At 37.5% G+C, this 18,691-nt stretch overlaps 1 protein-coding gene across 2 annotated transcripts in view; it reads left to right on the top strand.

Moving 5' to 3' along the window:
- The first annotated feature begins 3,777 nt into the window (after positions 1–3,777).
- LOC109622897 (dual oxidase) overlaps positions 3,778–18,691 on the top strand; it is a 206,748-nt gene continuing 191,834 nt past the window's right edge. The window contains exon 1 of one of the 2 annotated variants that reach the window (XM_062851444.1): positions 3,778–4,184. The gene's annotated coding sequence lies outside the window, so the exon portion shown is untranslated. Of the gene's footprint in view, positions 4,190–18,691 lie in introns of both variants that reach the window. The other variant, XM_062851447.1, reaches the window with a different exon arrangement.

The raw sequence follows: 18,691 nt of genomic DNA, 5'->3' as shown, positions 1-18,691 counted from the left end.
GATTGCAAGAGAGTTCGTGGGGCAATATCAGGCTGGATTCATGGGTGAACGCGCTACAACGGACCAGATGTTCGCCATCCGTCAGGTGTTGCAGAAATGCCGCGAATACAACGTGCACTTGTTCATCGATTTCAAATCGGCGTATGATACAATCGATCGAGAACAGCTATGGCAGATTATGCACGAATACGGATTCCCGGATAAACTGATACGATTGATCAAGGCGCCGATGGATCGAGTGATGTGCGTAGTTCGAGTATCAGGGACACTCTCGAGTCCCTTCGAATCTCGCAGAGGGTTACGGCAAGGTGATGGTCTTCGTGCAACATTGCGTTAGAGGGTGTAATAAGGAGAGCGGGGATAAACACGAGAGGGACGATTTTTACGAAGTCCGTTCAGCTGCTTGATTTCGCTGATGATATTGATATTATAGCTCGTAAATTTGAGACGATGGCGGAAACGTCCGTCTGACTAAAGAGTGAGGCCAGGCAAATCGGATTAGTCATTAATGTGTCGAAGACAAAGTACATGATGGCAAAGGGCTCCAGGGAGGAATCACCACGACCGCCACTCCGGCGGTTGAAGAATTTGTGTACTTGGGCTCACTGGTGACCGCCGACGACACCAGCAGAGAAATTCAGAGACGCATTGTGGCAGGAAATGGAGCTTATTTAAACTCCGCAGAACTCTACGATCAAACAAAGTTCGCCATCTCACGAAGTTAACTATCTACAAAACGCTGATAAGACCGGTAGTCCTCTAAGAGCACGAAGCATGGACCCTACGTGCAGAGGACCAACGCGCCCTTGGAGTTTTCGAACGGAAGGTGTTACGTACCATCTACGACGGAGCACGCTATGTCCAGATGGAAATATTATGAAAATCGAATGTTCCTCAAATGTTATGCTCTAGGATCGTATTTAGCTTTGGACCTCTAGTTTCAGAATCTGTGCGGTTTAAAATATGTCATCTTGGGTTTTTTGATATTTTTGATTTTTTTCCTATTTTCCCATACATATATCGAAAAAAGTCATATTAAGGTCGATTTCGTCCCATATCCTCCTCTCCTCTTCTTGGCGTAACGTCCTCACTGGGACAAAGCCTGCTTCTCAGCTTAGTGTTCAATGAGCACTTCCACAGTTTTTAACTGAGAGCTTCCTCTGCCAATGACCATTTTGCATGTGTATATCGTGTGGCAGGCACGAAGATACTCTATGCCCAAGGAAGTCAAGGAAATTTCCCTTACTAAAAGATCCTGGACCGACCGGGAATCGAACCCGTCACCCTCAGCATGGTCATGCTGAATACCCGTGCGTTTACCGCCTCGGCTATATGGGCCCTATAAAAAATGTTGTATGGGAAAAAACCCCATGATGGATTATTTTAAACCACATATTTTCTGAATGTAGAGGTCCAAAAGGATGTGGTGCGCAGTGAGCTACGTGGGTAGACCAAGTGGAAGACGATCTGCGGACTCTACGCAGAGTGCGGAACTGGAGACACACAGCCATGGACCGAGTGGAATGGAGACAGCTACTATGTACAGCAGAGGCCACCCAGGCTTTTGTCTGATCGGTAAAGTAAGGTAAGTAATTTAACAAATCATTAGACAATCAGTTACATATAACTGAGCATTGATGTTTTATTTTTTTTTCTTCTTCAATCACTTAGCTCAATTTACAGCTCTTTTGTCCTTTAGGGCACTGCTTAAGCGATTCCAATTGGCACTTACACTTTGTACAGCGCCTAAATGTATTCTATTCATATTCTACTATATCAAACTGGTTGCCTTTGCGCTGTTGTCACTTTTCTGCCCTGTCCATGGTAGTATGATGAGCACGAGTATGTTGATGTGTGGCTCTTGTTCCTTTTCCAGTCCGATTGGGGGTCCATTATGAGTTGCCGTTAGCCGATATCCAGGTTTCCGGGTCCGTTGAAGCATATGCTCTGAAGAGGACACATTGGTCGGGCTCCATACAAAGGGGTGGCCAAAACTTCCAAAAAACGAATTTGATATTTTTATACTTTATTTCACCTCATAACAAATGTACTGTTGTTTTATGATTCTTAATTAAAAGCATACCAGCTTTTGTATTTCAATGACATTTTCACTGTCAAAGTGGCCTAAGTCATAAAATTGAAAAATGAACCATTCCAAAAAAGTAAAATATTAATATTTTGAGAATGGAATATATGTTTTATGTTATCCAGCATATGAAAGCTTGTTGTTGGACAGTTTGAATGAACGTATGGTACGAAATTAATATGTCACAAAACTTTTCAAATTGTCATATATTGTACCTTATAGGAATTTTGGAAATTTTTAAGTTAAAAAACGGTTCGTGTTGTCACGTGTCCCCGCAATTTCGAATAGTACATCTTAAACACCAAATTAGAGCTATTTAAAAAATTCATGTTTTTTTTTTATAAATTTCACGTTTTTTTTCATTTTTGACTGAAATAAAATTTGATTTGATCGAAAGTTGATCATTTGATTAACCTTCCAAGACGCGCGCCATCAAGCAACCGAAACTGCACCGCGCTCGGGCTATATACGAAAAGCGAGTTTTTTTGGTAGTGTTGTACTTTTTACAACAGCGTGCGCGCTGAAGGGTTAACCCGGGAGCGGTCGCGTCGTGTACTGAGTACACGCACCATGAAAAATGCACGCTAGTGATACACAGCGTGAATGTGGTGCCGTTGCAGGTAGTCGAAGACGCGACTGCTCGAGGGTTAAATTCAAATTGATTTTCTAACAAAAAAGCAAAAAAATGGTGGGTTTACTGACTTATACCGTTTTTGAAATTATTGAAGTTAGGAAATTTTTGAATACCCCCTTTGAAACACTAAAATATTATATAACATATCTAGACAACCTAAAACTCGATTGAACACATAAAAAGAGTTTTGGCCGAACTTTATCTTTTTCCGACCATTGTGGAGGGTCAGGTGCGATGTCAATTATTCACAGGTCCGGTTGAACATACATGTTTGCCTGTATTTGTCGCCAAAAATATGTAAACAAACCGATCAGCTGATCGCGACGTCACGTTCGCCAGAAAATTTGTTCGCAGCTTCTGGAACGTGACGTCACCTTCGGCAACTTCGTGCGATTTCGGCTTGCCGAAGTTTACATGACACGACTACTATTTCAAAATTATCATATCACAAACACCACTTGGGCCTAACCTGTGAAATTTAGAACATTGGGTCAGGTGCCAGCTCCTCTCGGGGGGAAGAGCAACTGACGAAAAATTGCAAATGCCGGGGCTGGGATCGAACCCATGACCATCCACTTAAAAAGTGAACGTGTAGCCACTACGCTACGAGCCCCGGCAACTGAGCATTGGTCGTGAGCAAAAAATTGACGTAATAAAAAATATTGATTTGTACACTCGTTTGTACATGTCAGGAAAAGAGTCAAGTTGAAAAAAATCGTAACAACCCATTAAAGGGAACTTATAAATCAACAAATCAACGTATTTCAAGCTATGGGTCGCAATTCAAAGTTCAGAGTGAGATGAGTTCAATTTGCTGCTTTAAAGTTATTAGTAGATTTATTTAACAAAATTCTATAGATATGAAACCAATTTTATTATTTTCTTTTAAGCTAAATAGAGCAGCTAAAGAAAATAAGAAAAGTAATCATTTTAATTTTTTTTGACATCTTGGCTAAATAGATATTTTGTTAAGTACAATAACATGCAATTGTCTAATAGTAGTAAAAAAACTAATTTGAAATTTTGACTTCTAATTGAAACCCATTTTGCCCGCTTTACCCCAATGCCTCCCACCACGTCGCGTTTAGTAATCTCCATCACTGATGGTGTTTCACTGGTGTAAGTGCCATTCGCGGTCGAAGTCATAGCTGTCACACGTTAAGTAGTCAACCGGAGTCTTACTCACCGATTTTTTCTTCAGCAACACTATGCTCACTCAACCAGCGCAGATCTCGGAAACCAGCTGATGATGGTGTACCACCAGTTGCGTGTGAGAGGCTAAACGTGTCTCGCGTCGCGCGCCGCATCGATCGGCGGAGGAGAGCCCATCTACCACACGGCGACGGCAGGTTACCTGTTGAGTTGAGACGCCTTTGCATCCGAGCGACAGTCTTCGTCCAGGTGTTCGCGAGTTCGGTTGTGGTTTTGCATTCACTGCGTGTTACCGTGTTGCTCTTGTCTCAGGTTTGGTGAAGCTTTTTTTTTTCGCGAGTCTTCTCTTTCGTGGTTGCTCCTATTTCTTGCCTTTTTTATTTTGGGGTGGAAAGCAGAGTGTGGGGGTTGTCGCGCGGTATCTGTCTCGTTTGGTCCCTCTCGTTGAGCCACGACATACATTACGGGCGGGCGGTGTGTAGAGTGAAGTAGATCTTGGGGTCTCCTATTTGGTTGGGCTTCACGTTTAGTAGGCATTTTTCATCATTGCTCCAAAAAGAAATCGCAAACAGCCTCTGAAGATCGTGAGTGAGAGTATGCGTGATTTCAGTGCCAGTTTTTTTTTTCGGGGGTCCGCTCTGCTCGCACATATTTGCTTCCAGGGAGTCGTGCGACTGCCGGACCTCGAGTTTGTAATTCAAGTGAAACTTGTTTTTAATTTCCGAGTGACGGGAATTAATTGTACTGTGTGGTGGCGAAAAACAAAAGTCAAGTGTGTGCCTACCGAAAAGATATCTCCGCGTGTGCATCGGCGTGGAAAGGAAACGGATCCAACCAGAAACCAGAAAAACACAATCGTACCTCTCAACCGTGGGTTGATCAATTTCGTAATTGGTTGGCTGGTGGCTTGACTGTGAGTGAGTGACACGTAAAGTTGGAACTGTGTCTTGAGTCTTCAAGAGAAGTGCAGTGCATTTCAAAGACATGGTCAGGGTGGCCAAAAGCTGCACATAGTCAAGAATCTTGAGGGGCTCACGCTGCAAATGATAGGTAAGGGTGGAAGAAACAAACTTTTGAAAATGACGAGCTCAAGTAACATTGCCAAGGCCATTTAGACTTGAGAAGCTTATGAGGACCTAAATTGTTTTATTTTGAGCTCATGATGGTCCTATTAACGTCCTTGAGTATGTTAGATTTAATAGTATTACTTCATTTTTTTTTTTTGAAAAAAGTTCAATTTTTTGCTGATATCACCAAACAGATATTTTTAGCCTTAAACAATTTGACGTTTATGTTGTATTCATAAAAAAATATTACAATTGAACGGCATCCTAAGTCTAACCACATTGAAATATCGGATATTCTATTGTAGACTATTGGAGCAATTCATTTATTTATGATCAATTTAATTTTGACTGAGTTGTGTTGAAGAAGAATGATGAAATCACTTATTGGAGTCAAGTTTTGTTAGGTTATCGAACCCTTTTATTGCTTCATGTTGAAAGGTACTACAGTGGTTTTTCGGTTTTATCACGATCAAAAAAAATTTTACCGTGATATAAACGAAACCGTGAATTTAGTGAAACGAGAAAAAAATGTATTTTTTTTATTCAAAATCGTTCAGCTGCACAATATATGAGTCGTAGTTCACTTTTTTTTAACAGTTTTGGTGGACTGGGCAATGCTGTATTGGTTTTATATTGATTTCGGAATGTTTTAGAACAAGTGTGATAAAAACGAAACGAAAATCGTGATAAAATCGAATAGAAAACCGTGAATTCGGGCGAGTAGTGATTAAAACGACTAGTGATAAAACCGAAACGCCACTGTACAGAAAAAAAACTCCTTCAATAATACTAAGTGGCATATTGAGATGCTGTGATACTGATTGAATATTGATATTTTTAGGACAGAGTTCTTCAAAATCATATCCATCATGATCATATAATATGTAGCTACAGTCAAAATATTATGAGAAAAAAAAGAGAAAAAAAAAAATATTTTCGACTGTCACAAAGTTTTGCGAGAAAAATCAATCATAAAACTTACCTAGAGTCAAACATGAATTAAAGAAAAAAAAGGAATTGACCTAGGCATGACGTAGGATACCCACTAAGGGTCTCGTCAGAAATGCAAAAACGTCGTACTTGAAAGTCTTTCAAGGATATCCCCCAGATTTTAAAATCTTATAGGGAGTCAACGGTATACCTAATGTTTTAAACCGCAGTAGGAATCCAGTTAGTATCTCTCCAATATTGCCTAGAATAAAAAAAAAGTTAATGTGTCGATGATGGCACTTGCAAGCAGTTTACTTGCGTTTGAATTTCAACAGCACCTTCTTCATATTTGCTTATGAGTTCCCTAGAAAATTTAAAGGGTAACTCCCTAGAATCTTGCCAGTAAATTTCTAAACAAATTCAATGCGACATATGACGGTGTCCAGAAACTACTTAGGCTCATTTTTGTTTATCTCAGACCTTTTTTTACCCTTCGTAGACTTTGTCTACGAAGGGTAAAAAAACGTTGGGCGTGACCGACGTTGGAGAGCTGCAGCAGCAAATCGAGTATTATGGCGGCAAATTGTTGATTCAGTATTATCATGAATTTGATGTTAACTAAATAAATGAAATGAGACTTTGTCCTTACAAAAATTGCATGAAGCGAAAATTTTTAGATGATAAAAGGGCATCCCATCCGAAAACTTCAAACAAAATTTCAAGAGGTTTGGCATGAAATAATTCAAATGTTCTAATTTCAATACTGTTGTAAACTAAGAAACTAATTTTGCTGAAAACTTCTTAAAGAAGGCAACATATATATGTTTTTTTATAGATCAGGAAATCCTTCATTAGTTGTAACACATTCAAATGTTGTCTTAAAATTCTTAAAAAACTGAATCTGGCATCAAATTTATTCCAGATTTCCACCAGAGTTTGTTACATAACATTCTCAAATTACATTAGAAACTTCTCTAAGATGGGTTCCAGAATTCCATCAAGTCCAACCATTAAAATTTTGTCGATAATTCTTTGTAAATACTTACTGTCGGAACTTTGTCCAACATTTTTAAACGTAATTCTTGTAGAAGTGCTTAAATTAACTTCCTCAGTTTTCCTAGATTAATGTAACTTGATAATCTTATTCAGATTATTTTTGAAATTCCTCAGAATCCATCATACATTTTTCCATAGTTTTTTATAAAGTTTTGTTCAGGAATTCTATCTAATAGAGAACTATTTTCTCTATGTTTCCACCCACGAAAAATGTATTTAAGGAATTTCCACAAATATCAAATTTGTTTTTTTTTAATAATTTCACAATTATTCGAAAAAAATATTTTTTCATCGATACGAAATTTCCGTGAGTACTTAAGGAATTCCTGAGTTTTTCGTGATTTGCCCTGTTAAATAGAATTTTCTGAAAAAAAAACAGATAGTAAAGATTCTGTATCATCCACTTTACAAAAAATTGGAAATTGTTATTTCATCTTCTTGATACATTGCGAGATGAATCGTAGTGAAAAACGACCCTTTTACTTAGAACGTGGTTTTCGGGTCTTTTGTCTTGCGGTGCACCTTTTATAAATTATTTATTTATCAAAGAAGTTAATAAAAAAAAGTATATCAAAAATAAAATGTTGCCACCTAACAAACTCAACGGAGTTTATAACTCGTGCTATAATTGTATGAACAGCATTTTTGCGGGATCTTAAGCAGATTTTAGGTGAAGCTCTTGACAAATTGCAATATTCAGGAGGAAATTTAAAAAGAACCTCAATGCAGAGCAGTCCTGCGTAAATCATTCGCTGATTTATATTTTTCTTTTGAAAATATTTTCCTAAGCCTCCTGGATTTCTGGTAATAACATTTGCAAATTCCACTGTGAATGCTGTTTTAGAACTTATGAAACAAAAAATTGAATATAAAAATATAGCAGCACTATCTTCAACAAAAAATATTGACAAAAGGAATTAACACAGAAATGCGAGAAATTGTCAATCATCGAACACAATTTATTATTATTTATTCGAAAATATGGTTAATTATGTTAGAGCAAAATTAAGATTTTTTTTCGGAGCACCTGCAAAAAAAAGTTAAACACTATGTGAAATTGTTCAAAACAATAGCAGTGTTGACAAATTAAATTTCTGCTTTACCAGGAATATGAAAAAAAACACACGCTATTCGGACAACATCTGTCGAGGTATCAAATTAAAATGCAGGAAAAAATAAAAATAATTGCTAAACAAAAAAAAAAAAAAAATAAAACAAATACCTACTGCTATTATTTTGAAAATTTTCACATGGAATTTAAATTTTGTACATGTGCTCCGAAAAACTTTAAATTTTACCATAATAGAATCGGCCATATGTGTTGTTTGCTGTCAAAGTTGTGGCTCAATCGGTCATAAGAGAACATAAGTACAGAATGTCAAAGTTGACTGTATTGTATGAAAATTTTCTTTCACTGCTATTTTTATGAACACAGTTGTATATCGCTTATTTCAAAAATAAATCAAAAGTTTCTTCGGCAATATTTTCAACATGACAAAGCCTTGAGTTTTTGAGTATTAGAATAACAGTTTTACTTTGATTGCAGCAACTTTGTAAATTTTCAAGAAACCATGCATTATTTTCTGAAATTGATTGTCAAATAAAGAACAACATAGCATCAGTGTACCAGTAAAGGCTATAGTACCTCAAATTCACCATAGTTGATTTTCAACCTTTAACGATGCAAATCAACAAGGCTAATTTTGTGAACAAATGATGATTGCACTCATTAAAACTTCACAATTTTCTCAAATTATGATAGAAATAAATATTTTTTCTTATTTTTTTTTTGCTTCTTGCACCCTATTTCGCTGTAGTGTACCAGTTGTGGCAAATACCATAAGGAATGCATGTGAATACTGCGAAGTGGAAGTGTGTCCACAACGGGTCTCCAGTTAGCCTACTAGTTAAGGCTATGGATCACCAATCCAGAGACGGCGGGTCCGATTCCCGTTCCGGTCGTAAACATTTTCTCGACTCCTTGGGCATAGTATATCATTGTACTTGCACCACAATATACAAATTCATGCAATAGCAGGCAAAGAAAGCCCTGCAATTAATAACTGTGGAAGTGCACAAAGAACACTTAGTTGAAGCGAGGCAGGCCAAGTCCCAGTGGAGACGTAGAGCCATAAAAAAGAAGAAGTCCATAGCTGGTACAGGGTTACAGAATTACAAGGGAAAGTCAAAATAATTGGGAAAGGCAAAATTAAAAAAAAATGCTCATCTAGTTGTAACTTTTCGAAAAGTGCATCATATATTCTCAAATTTTCACTGTAAGTTGATCAACCAGTTGTGCATCAGGAGTCCAAATTTGGAAATGATCGGGCTATTATTCACGAAGTTAGAAATATTCTAGAAAAAAAAGTATAGTTATCCGATAGCCAATTTTGAGCTGTTACATCTCCGGATTCAATGAACCGAATTCATTGCATTTGAGCATTTATGACTAATATAACGAGCTATGAAAAATTTTTGACCAAACTTAAAGTTCTCAACATGGAAGAAAATTATAACAATTAGGTTATTTTTTCTAATATAACACAACTTTATCCAAAACTTCAACATCGTTCCAAAATTCGAGATGATAATTATAGTTAATTTATATTGCCTCTAATTGACTTGAATATATATCTGTACCTTCAAAACAACATATTAAAAATAGATTAATTTTCTAAAAAACTTGAAAAGGACAAATAGATTTTTTTTTTCTTATTAATAATTTCGAATTAAGTCAAACGTTTATTAAAGTTCATTATAATAATCATAAGCGCTCAAAATTTAATTGCATTCGTTTTATTGAATCCGGAGATATAACAGCTCAAAGTTGGCTATTAGATAATTATATTTTTTTTAGAATCTTTCTAACTCGTGATTAACAGCCCAATCATTTCTGAATATGGACCAGTGATACATAACTAGAGTGAAAATTTGAGAATATTTGATGCACTTTTCGAAAAGTTATAGCTATTTGAACATTTTTTGAAACGTGGAAATTTCGCCTTTTCCAATTATTATGATTATCCCCTCTATTAGCTTGAACCAACAAACAATCTTTTACATGAAAAAAATCAAGTTTTACCAGTTTTTAGTAAAAAACATCATGGCAATAGAAAATTGAAAACATAAAAAATTCAAATTGGTCAGGTAATTTAAAAGCTATGGCGCCCTGGATTTGAAATTTTGAGTAGAAGTAGAAAGAATATAAAGAAATTTACTTGATTGTGGATGTGATTGATATTAAGGTAGTTTATTAAAAAATCATATAATTAAACACGATAAAGGATTGAAAATTTATGAAGAACCACCTATTAAAACAAAACTAGATGCATCCGTAATCGGTTTTCATACACATTTAGTGGAAGGACCAAGGTATCTTCCAATTTTTTTCGTGGTGAAAATGTGTATCAGTTTTTCGAGATTTTTTTTAAATTAAGTTGAAATTCAGGTATTTTTTTCCTGAAAATCTATATATATATAAATAGTTTGAAGTCCTTTGAGGCAACACAACTCACGAACGTCTGAACCTACCAGCATGACTTTTTCACGGTTCGATTAATACTCATGGTGGCAGTGTTTATAACCAGAAAAAGTTTCGAAAATTAACTGAAGAAGTAAGAAAATTTATGAACTGGTAAAAAAATAATACGATCGAAAGGAAACCAGACTAAAGGATTCGATAACGAAATCTTAAACCTAATATGTAATTTCATCATCTGTCCTTTGCACAACTAAGTCAAAAACAAGTTGAACAACTTAAAATTTGTAACTTCTGACATTTTGATGACAAATTATGGAAAACTAGGGGGATTAGGGGCATGATGGACACCCGGGGCGAAATGGACACCCATGTTTTTGCCGAAACCGTCGACTTTTATATAAAACTTTTAATGCATAAGTGTAAAGGAACAAGTCATGGTTCTATTTTTCAAAAGTACCATACACAGATCGAAAAGAGAGTATAGAATTCTGTGACATATGATGCACATGATTGGAGCGTGGGATATCACAGAAGTTAACATGATATATCATGTAAAAGTCATAAAATATCATGTAAACTTCCATTATATGTCATGTAATTCAGCATGACTCTGTGTGTTTACATGACATATAACACAAACTTACATGATATATCATGTAAACCATCATAAAACAAAGTTTACACAACTAAATTGAAATTGAAATTTTTATCTGTGTATATTTTGTTCCAAAAAAAACAAAATATCATTGAAATTGAAATATGTTTTTCATATGGTGAAATTCTTTTAATTTCGAAGCAGCATCAAATAAGGTATTACGAGTGTTGGAGTGTGTCCACCATAAAAAAAAACAAGTGAATTGTTTCCTTATCTACATGTATACGAAGAATTAGCAATGGATGAAGTATTTTATTTTTGATCAGAATTTACTTAACCTTCATGGCCGCAGTTTCGTCACCTCGCTGAGTGTGTTCTATCAAAGACGAGCTCTGAAAGGCGCCTGGGGTCCAATGGACCCCAGGTATCCCCTGTAGGGTTAAAATAACAATTTTAATGTTGTAGTCAATTCGGGGCGAAATGAACACCGAATATTTTAGCCTAAAGTTTATTTAATTAACTTTGATGTTATGTAAACTCGTCTAAGATGGAGTATTATATCTGTGGTATTGATCTACGTAGGCAAGTTACTTAACTGGTCGATGTAACCAAAGAATTAGCATAAAATATGCAGGGGTGTCCATTATGCCCCGATGGGTGTCCATTTCGCCCCGTATCTTTCCTGTAAACCACACGGTTAACAATTAATTATTTCTTCACAATAAAAACATTCTACCTCCTGTAAATGATTGGAAGGCGTAGGAAACAAGTTAAAGTTGTAAGTCAACTGATAATATGTTAAGTTTTACTCTGTTATACAGGCCTAACGTACTCATTTGCTTAGGGTGTCCATTATGCCCCTAATCCCCCTATATAAACTTTCATCTCACAAAGACTCCTTTCCGAAATTGTTGAGAAACACGAGATTATGTTTTTTACCAATTTACTATTCGTTTTTTCAATAGTCGTAAAAAGGTAGTAATTTAGGCCTTTTCACCGACACAACTATCAAAGTTAGTCCATCTATGTCTTTTAGCCATTGTCTAATGTTGAATTCATTCAGTGAATTAGTGATTTGGGAGCCAAAATTTTCAAACACTAATGGGGCACGTTCGGTCTAGTACTAGATTTGTAGTAATGAGCTGAATTTCAGTATGGTGAGAAGGTCCATTCTCGGTTTCTGCAATAAAATTGTTCAAAAAGCGTGGGTATTATGATTCCTTACCTAATATGATGCTGTTTGAGCAAAACTTTGGATAACTATGTTGTTTATAATGCAAGAAAATATCAACACAGTTGCCCACAGTTTTGCTCAAACAACATCAAATTAGGCGAGGAATCATAATACCCACGCTTTTGCACTATTTTATTGCAGAAACGGAGAATTGGCCTTCTCACCATACTAAAATTCAGCTCATTACTACAAATCTAGTACTTCAACGATCTGTCCTATTTTGAAATGTTTAACATTTATTTTTCAATTTGTGCTCTACGGTAGGTAATAACAGCGAAAATAGGATTTTATTTCAAAAATCTCGTGGGGGAATTTCTATTTCTAAAAGTAACTATCATCTCTAACACCCGTAGCTATCACATGTAAGGTGAACCCCCGAAAATCCCTTACTATGTACTATTTTTGGGACACCCTAATGGTCACCTACTTGCTCATTAACCCACAATATCAGTGAATGGAAACGCGCAAGCATAATTGAGAAGCGAACTAAGCAGACTGCGAATACAACGGAGTTGGAATCCCCTCGCACACTTTTGCGATCGATCGGGCGCATACCTTACCTACCGACCCAGGTACTGCATGTGTGATAATCAAATTAATCAAGAGCCATCGCGCAGTAGCCCATCATCAAGCTCGGCACTCTCCAAAGTCAGCGCCAACTACTTAGAAACCTAATAACCAGAGACTCGAGTGCGAGTGGTCTGTACCGCGCCGGCATGGCAGAAGCAACAACAGCAGCGCGTATAGTAATTTATATATTAACACTCGAGAGCTTTAGAGGCCAAAGCTATTTGAGAATGCACCATACCACCACCGATGACCGTACGGCCGAGTGCATGAGCGAGCAGCTCTTTGCGGCCAAGTTTGGATGTTTTTTTTGTGTGTCTGTTCTGCGCGATCTTTTGTGACGTTGTTGGGCAGCATCGCTTTCGGGGGTACGAGAATTTTCGAGTAGAAAGTTTCAAAGTAAGTATTTTTTTCTGTTTGTCCATTAATGTATTGATCATTATTTCAGCTCATTATATTCGAATCGAATATCACTTTCAAATAATTGAAGTGCTCCATTATTTTTTAATTTATTTTACCGTTTGACTGATGACTGGTCATCATTTTCCACATTCAATTAGTCAAAATTTATTTCATCTGTAACGTTTCACGCAAAACGGAAATCGTTTATTTTGTGCGTGAAAAATAATTTGCATAGCTTTAAAGATCACACCTGCAGTTTGCTTCCCATCTATCAAATTCCTTAAACATTTAGTTTTTTTTTGCTTTAGAATTGTATTTAGTCATTTTTAGGATAATTCAAACGATTTATGTATTAATACATATTGAAAATCGATGCTTAGAGTTGAGTTATAGTTGTTAATAATAAACTTCTCAAATTGCCGTAAAGGTTTGTTCTGCCCCAATTCACCTTACGGGTTGATAGTGAAAAATACCTGACCAATACCTCTTACTAATCAACTTAGTATACAACCTACACTCCCGATCAAAAGTTTGGGGTCACCCCCTCAAAAACATGTCATTTTTTAGGCCCATATCTTCGCCAATTTGCGTCCGATTTCAAAACTCTTGGTCTCATTCAAAAGCTTATAAGTCAAAGAAACTTTGAACATGATTTAAAAGAAACTTTTTCAAAAAAAATCGTATGTAAACTTAACCCAAAATTGCCAAATTTTCTGAGAGCGGTAATATAACCCATTAGAATTAAAGAATTAAAATTAAACTATAGATGACGAAGATATCACCAAATCTCTTTTCCATGTTTTACGAAAGTGACCCCGAACTTTTGGCCGATACATCATATTGAGAAGTGGCCCCAAACTTTTGGTCGATGACATGAAGAGTTAATTTTCTTAATAACTTTTTTACTAGATATTTTAGCTAAGTTCTGTAAAAAGCAGTTGAAAGCTAATAGAAAATGGGTCATATTACCGCTTTCATCTTAAAATTTGGTCGACTTAATTTCCAGCGACACTGTCGTAAGTTTATATTCATTTTTTAGAAAATTTGGCAACTTTGTGTTAAGTTTACATACAAAATTTTATGAAAAAGTTTCTTTTCAATCATGTTCAAAGTTTCTTTGACTTATTATCTTTTGAATGAAACCTAGGGGTTTGAAATCGGACGCAAATTGGCGGAGATATGGGCTCAAAAATATGACATGTTTTTGAGGGGGTGACCCCAAACTTTTGATCGGGAGTGTAAGTCACCTTTCCGAAATAAATCACCAAGTTCTGCGGCCTATAAAGATATGAGATATGAGCTACTCGTTAACCTAGAAAATGAACTTTTATGCCGCGGAAGGCTAGAAATTCATACCAGCTACACAACAAGATTCGCACACAGTAAATTGGCCAACAAATTAATAAATTTAATAGTTTTTTGTTGTCGGCTCGAATTCAATTAGTTTTACAATAATTTCCACAATTCGCACTTGCATTTCTTCATGCCCACCGCTCAAGTTATAATCTTATTGTTAACATTCCACGTAGATTTCAACTCATGACGTTCTTGACTGGTATCGTCATTCTTCGGGTTGTCATCGTCCTTGCTCAGCATAGCAGTGGTGCCCGAACACCTTTATTAGAATCTCATTGGCGGACACCGTCTTCAGCAAGAGGCTGTACAGACTGAATGGAACTTAACACTATAAAAGGGACACACGGGGCTTAGCGTGGTTCGAAAAATCGTTTCTGCTCCACACCCCTTATTCAATTCGTAACCAGATTCTAAGCCTTCTCCCAAAAAATGAGCTGATTTGGTTGAGAATTGAGAGTGCACAAGCTCTTCAAAGTTTGTATAGGAATTACTATGGGAAAACGACGTTTTTCATTCAATTGACCAAAGCATTTCCCCAAGTGCCCTAGTGCCCTAGTTGACCCTCGGAACTTCTAGGCTACTCCATGGGCTACTCTATCAGCTACAACTTTAGGGAATGTCCACAAATTACGTCACGCTTTTAGAGGAGGGGGGGGGGGGGTTCATTAAAGTGTGACAACCCACACAAAAATTTCAGATGTCTCATACAAAAAGTGTGACATAGGGAGGAGGGGGGGTTGACAATGGACAATTTTTGCGTGACGTAATTTATGGACACTCCCTTACCGAGACCACATTGAAATCGGACGCCCTATTAATTAGTTATCGAATTTTATCCAGAATGAAAATCCTTGATCATGATGTTTACACTGTTCGATAGGCATCACTGCAATATGCCATGATCCAAGGTAGCCATGATTTATGTGTGCTATCTTTGGCGCCATGTGCAGCAATGTTGCCTGCTGGGAAGCTGAACAAGCACTGTTAAAGTTTCTTCAATTGGATAAAAATTGATAACTCATTAATGAGGCGTCCGATTTGAATGTGGTCTTCAGCAAAGTTATAGCTGATAGAGTTGCTTAGGAGTTCCAACGGGCAACTAACACACTAGGGCACTTGGGGAAATGCTACGGTCAATTGAATGAAAACACGCCGTTTTCACATAGTAATTCCCATACAAACTTTGAAGAGCATGTGCACTCTCAATTTTCAACCAAATTAGCTCAATTTTTGGGAGAAGGCATCTAATCTGGTGGAGCAAAACCGATTTTTTGAACCACCTTAAAGGGCATGCACTAGTGGATACGGAGACGAAACTATTCTCACGGAAAGTTTCATCGCCCGGAACGAGAATCGAATCCTCACACCAAAGCATGGTGCGACTAGCAGCTTGATACAATAACCGTAGGGCTACGAGGCTTTAAAATTTATAAGAAAATACATACAGGAATATCCGGCAGAATTTCTTATGAAATTTTTTCGTGAATTTCTGCTGGAATGTTTTCCGGCTTTCCGTAAGAATCTTTATAAGAATCTTTGAGAAGGCATTTCTAAAGGAATCCTTGAAGGATTTTCTAAGATTTTCTTAAGAAATCCTAGGAGCAATTTCTGAAAGAGAAATGTCTTGAAGGAATATCTAAAGAAATGTGAATAATTCTTAAGGAATTTTCTAAATAATCTTTTGTAGAATTTCCAAAGAAATATTTGGAGAAAATTCTTTAGAAAGTTTCTAAGAAAATTTTGAAGGACTTCTGAATTTAGGATTCTTAATGTAACCATGATTCACAATCTAAAAAAACCCACGGAGAACACTGATATATGTTGCCCTTTACTGGCATTTACCAGATTTGCGGGTATGTCATAAACATACAGAAAAACTTGTAGTTAGAAGGCGCAGAATGTTGCCAATTGTCAAATTGAGAGATGAATTTGTGGAAAAAATCGCGTTCTGATGGGGTTCGAACCCACGACTCCGTATTCGCTAGACCGGCGCTTTAACCAACTAAGCCACATAACAGGTAATGATTCTGCGTAATATAAAGCCAAGCTGAACCTGAGCCCACACCATGAACATTCCTTTTTTCACGAACCATCTTCTTTCGGATTAGATGCCAATCCACAACACACCCGTGAATATGTCCAATACAAAAAAAATTAACACCAGCAAACAGACTATTTGATGGCTAGCTATGCGGAGTGCAAGAGTAAGTCTCGGTTTCAAATAAAAACAATTCGCTCTCACTTGTAGTTATTGGCAACTAAGGCGGGTGTGTTGTGGATTGGCATCTAAGCCGAAAGAGAGATGGTTCGTGAAAAAAGGAATGTTCATGGTGTGGGCTCGGGTTTAGTTTGGCTTTCTATTACGCTGAATCATTACCTATTATGTAGCTTAGTTTGTTAAAGTTCCGGTCTAGCAAATACGGAGTCACGGGTTGGAATCCACCAGAACGGGATTTTTATTTTCACAAATTCATCTCTCAATTTGACAATTAACATTCTGTGCCTTCTAACTTCAAGTTTTTCTGAGTGTTTCTGAGAAAGTTCATGGAAAGTTTTCTGGATGAATCGACAATCACGAAACGTGACGCGAGATAAGACACGACGTTTTGTGATTGTCGTGTTTGTTCTTACGTTAGCACTAAGTACACAAATTGAAAGTCAAATTCTGGATGAATGCTTTGAAAAATCCTGGAAAAATCTCTATGGAAAAAAATCTGAAGAAATTCGTAGATGAATTTCTAGAACAATCTGTGCCAGATTTTTTTGAAAGGAATTTTGGAAATATTTTCTAAAGGAACCAATGCAACATTTTTGGAAGATATCCTAGCAAGACTTTCTGAATGAGTTCTTGGAGAAATTGCTAGAGGGCATTCTAAAGTATAAAGTAATCCCTAGAAGATTTTGGGAAAGATTTTCTGACTGAATTTGTTTAGGATTTCTTGGATAGTTTTCAAAGTGAAGAATTTCTGGAGAAAAAATTGAAGGAACTTTTGAAATATTTTCTGAAAAACTCTGGAAATCATGCAAGATGCTCTTAAACAAATCTTTGTGAAATTTGTAGAATAGGATTAATTTCTGCACAAATCCTTGAATAAAATATCCAGTCGGACGGAAATGTCGCGGTTTCCCATATGTTGCAGAATATTTGATGCAGTATTTATGCGGATACTACGGGGTCAGCTTTAAGCATCTCAGCTGATATATGATCGAGCCCTGGGGCCCTGTTCGATTTCATGCTACAGATGGCTATTTCTATCTCTTGCACTGATGAAGCTTCGGTGTTGACACGGGTAAAGCGTTGAACCCTTGGCGGATCATGCTGAGGTGTTGATGGCGTGGCCGATACTTGAAAAAGGTTTCCAAAGTGCTAGAACCAGCGTTTCAACTGGTCAGCCGGGTCGATCAGTAACTGTCCAGGCGTTTCTTTCACGGGCATCGTAGCATTCATCTTAGTCCCACTCAAGGTCCCACGAAGGCTACGTGAGACATCGTAGAGAAGACGGATGTCGCCTGTGTTCGCGGCTTTCTCGTCTTCGTCGGCTAGGGTGTCCGTCTACGCTCTTTTGTCCCGCCTACATGAGCATTTCACTTCCTTCTCGAATAGCGCTGATGGGCAACGGCTTCGGCTCCTCGTGTTTTCGCTCGCTCTATCTCAGCTTTGGCGTTCTTTCGCTCCTCTATCTTCCTCCAGGTATCATCTGTGATCCACTGCGTAGCTCAGCCAATTTATTCTCGACGGTGGCGCTCCATTGATCTTCTACGCTTCCACCTACTGGAATATCCGCAGCATGGTTCTTTAGCTCCTCGAAGGACTTTTTCACCGCAGCGTTTTCCAGTCGGCGCCCGATTTGCTCCTCATGTCGATGGACCCTAGCAATGCGCAGCCGGCTCTCGCTGATTAGGAGATGATGAACGGACGCAATATCGGCGCTATCAGGATCTTGTCGATTACGATGAGGAACAGTAGCGGTAATCTCACTCCAACAACGACCCGGTTGGGATCGAAGGCACGGTTGTGCAGTACCTTGCACGAAAATGCCCTGTACTGTCCTTTAATGAGGCCGATGATTTTCTCAGGGACACCTTTGCGCCTAAGTACTTCACTCATGTTTTTGTGACTAAGACGGTCGA

This window comes from Aedes albopictus, chromosome 2 (genome assembly GCF_035046485.1).
Source record: "Aedes albopictus strain Foshan chromosome 2, AalbF5, whole genome shotgun sequence".
Lineage (NCBI taxonomy): Eukaryota > Metazoa > Arthropoda > Insecta > Diptera > Culicidae > Aedes > Aedes albopictus.
Note: the sequence above shows the minus strand (reverse complement) of the source record. Positions and strands in the feature narration are given on the sequence as shown.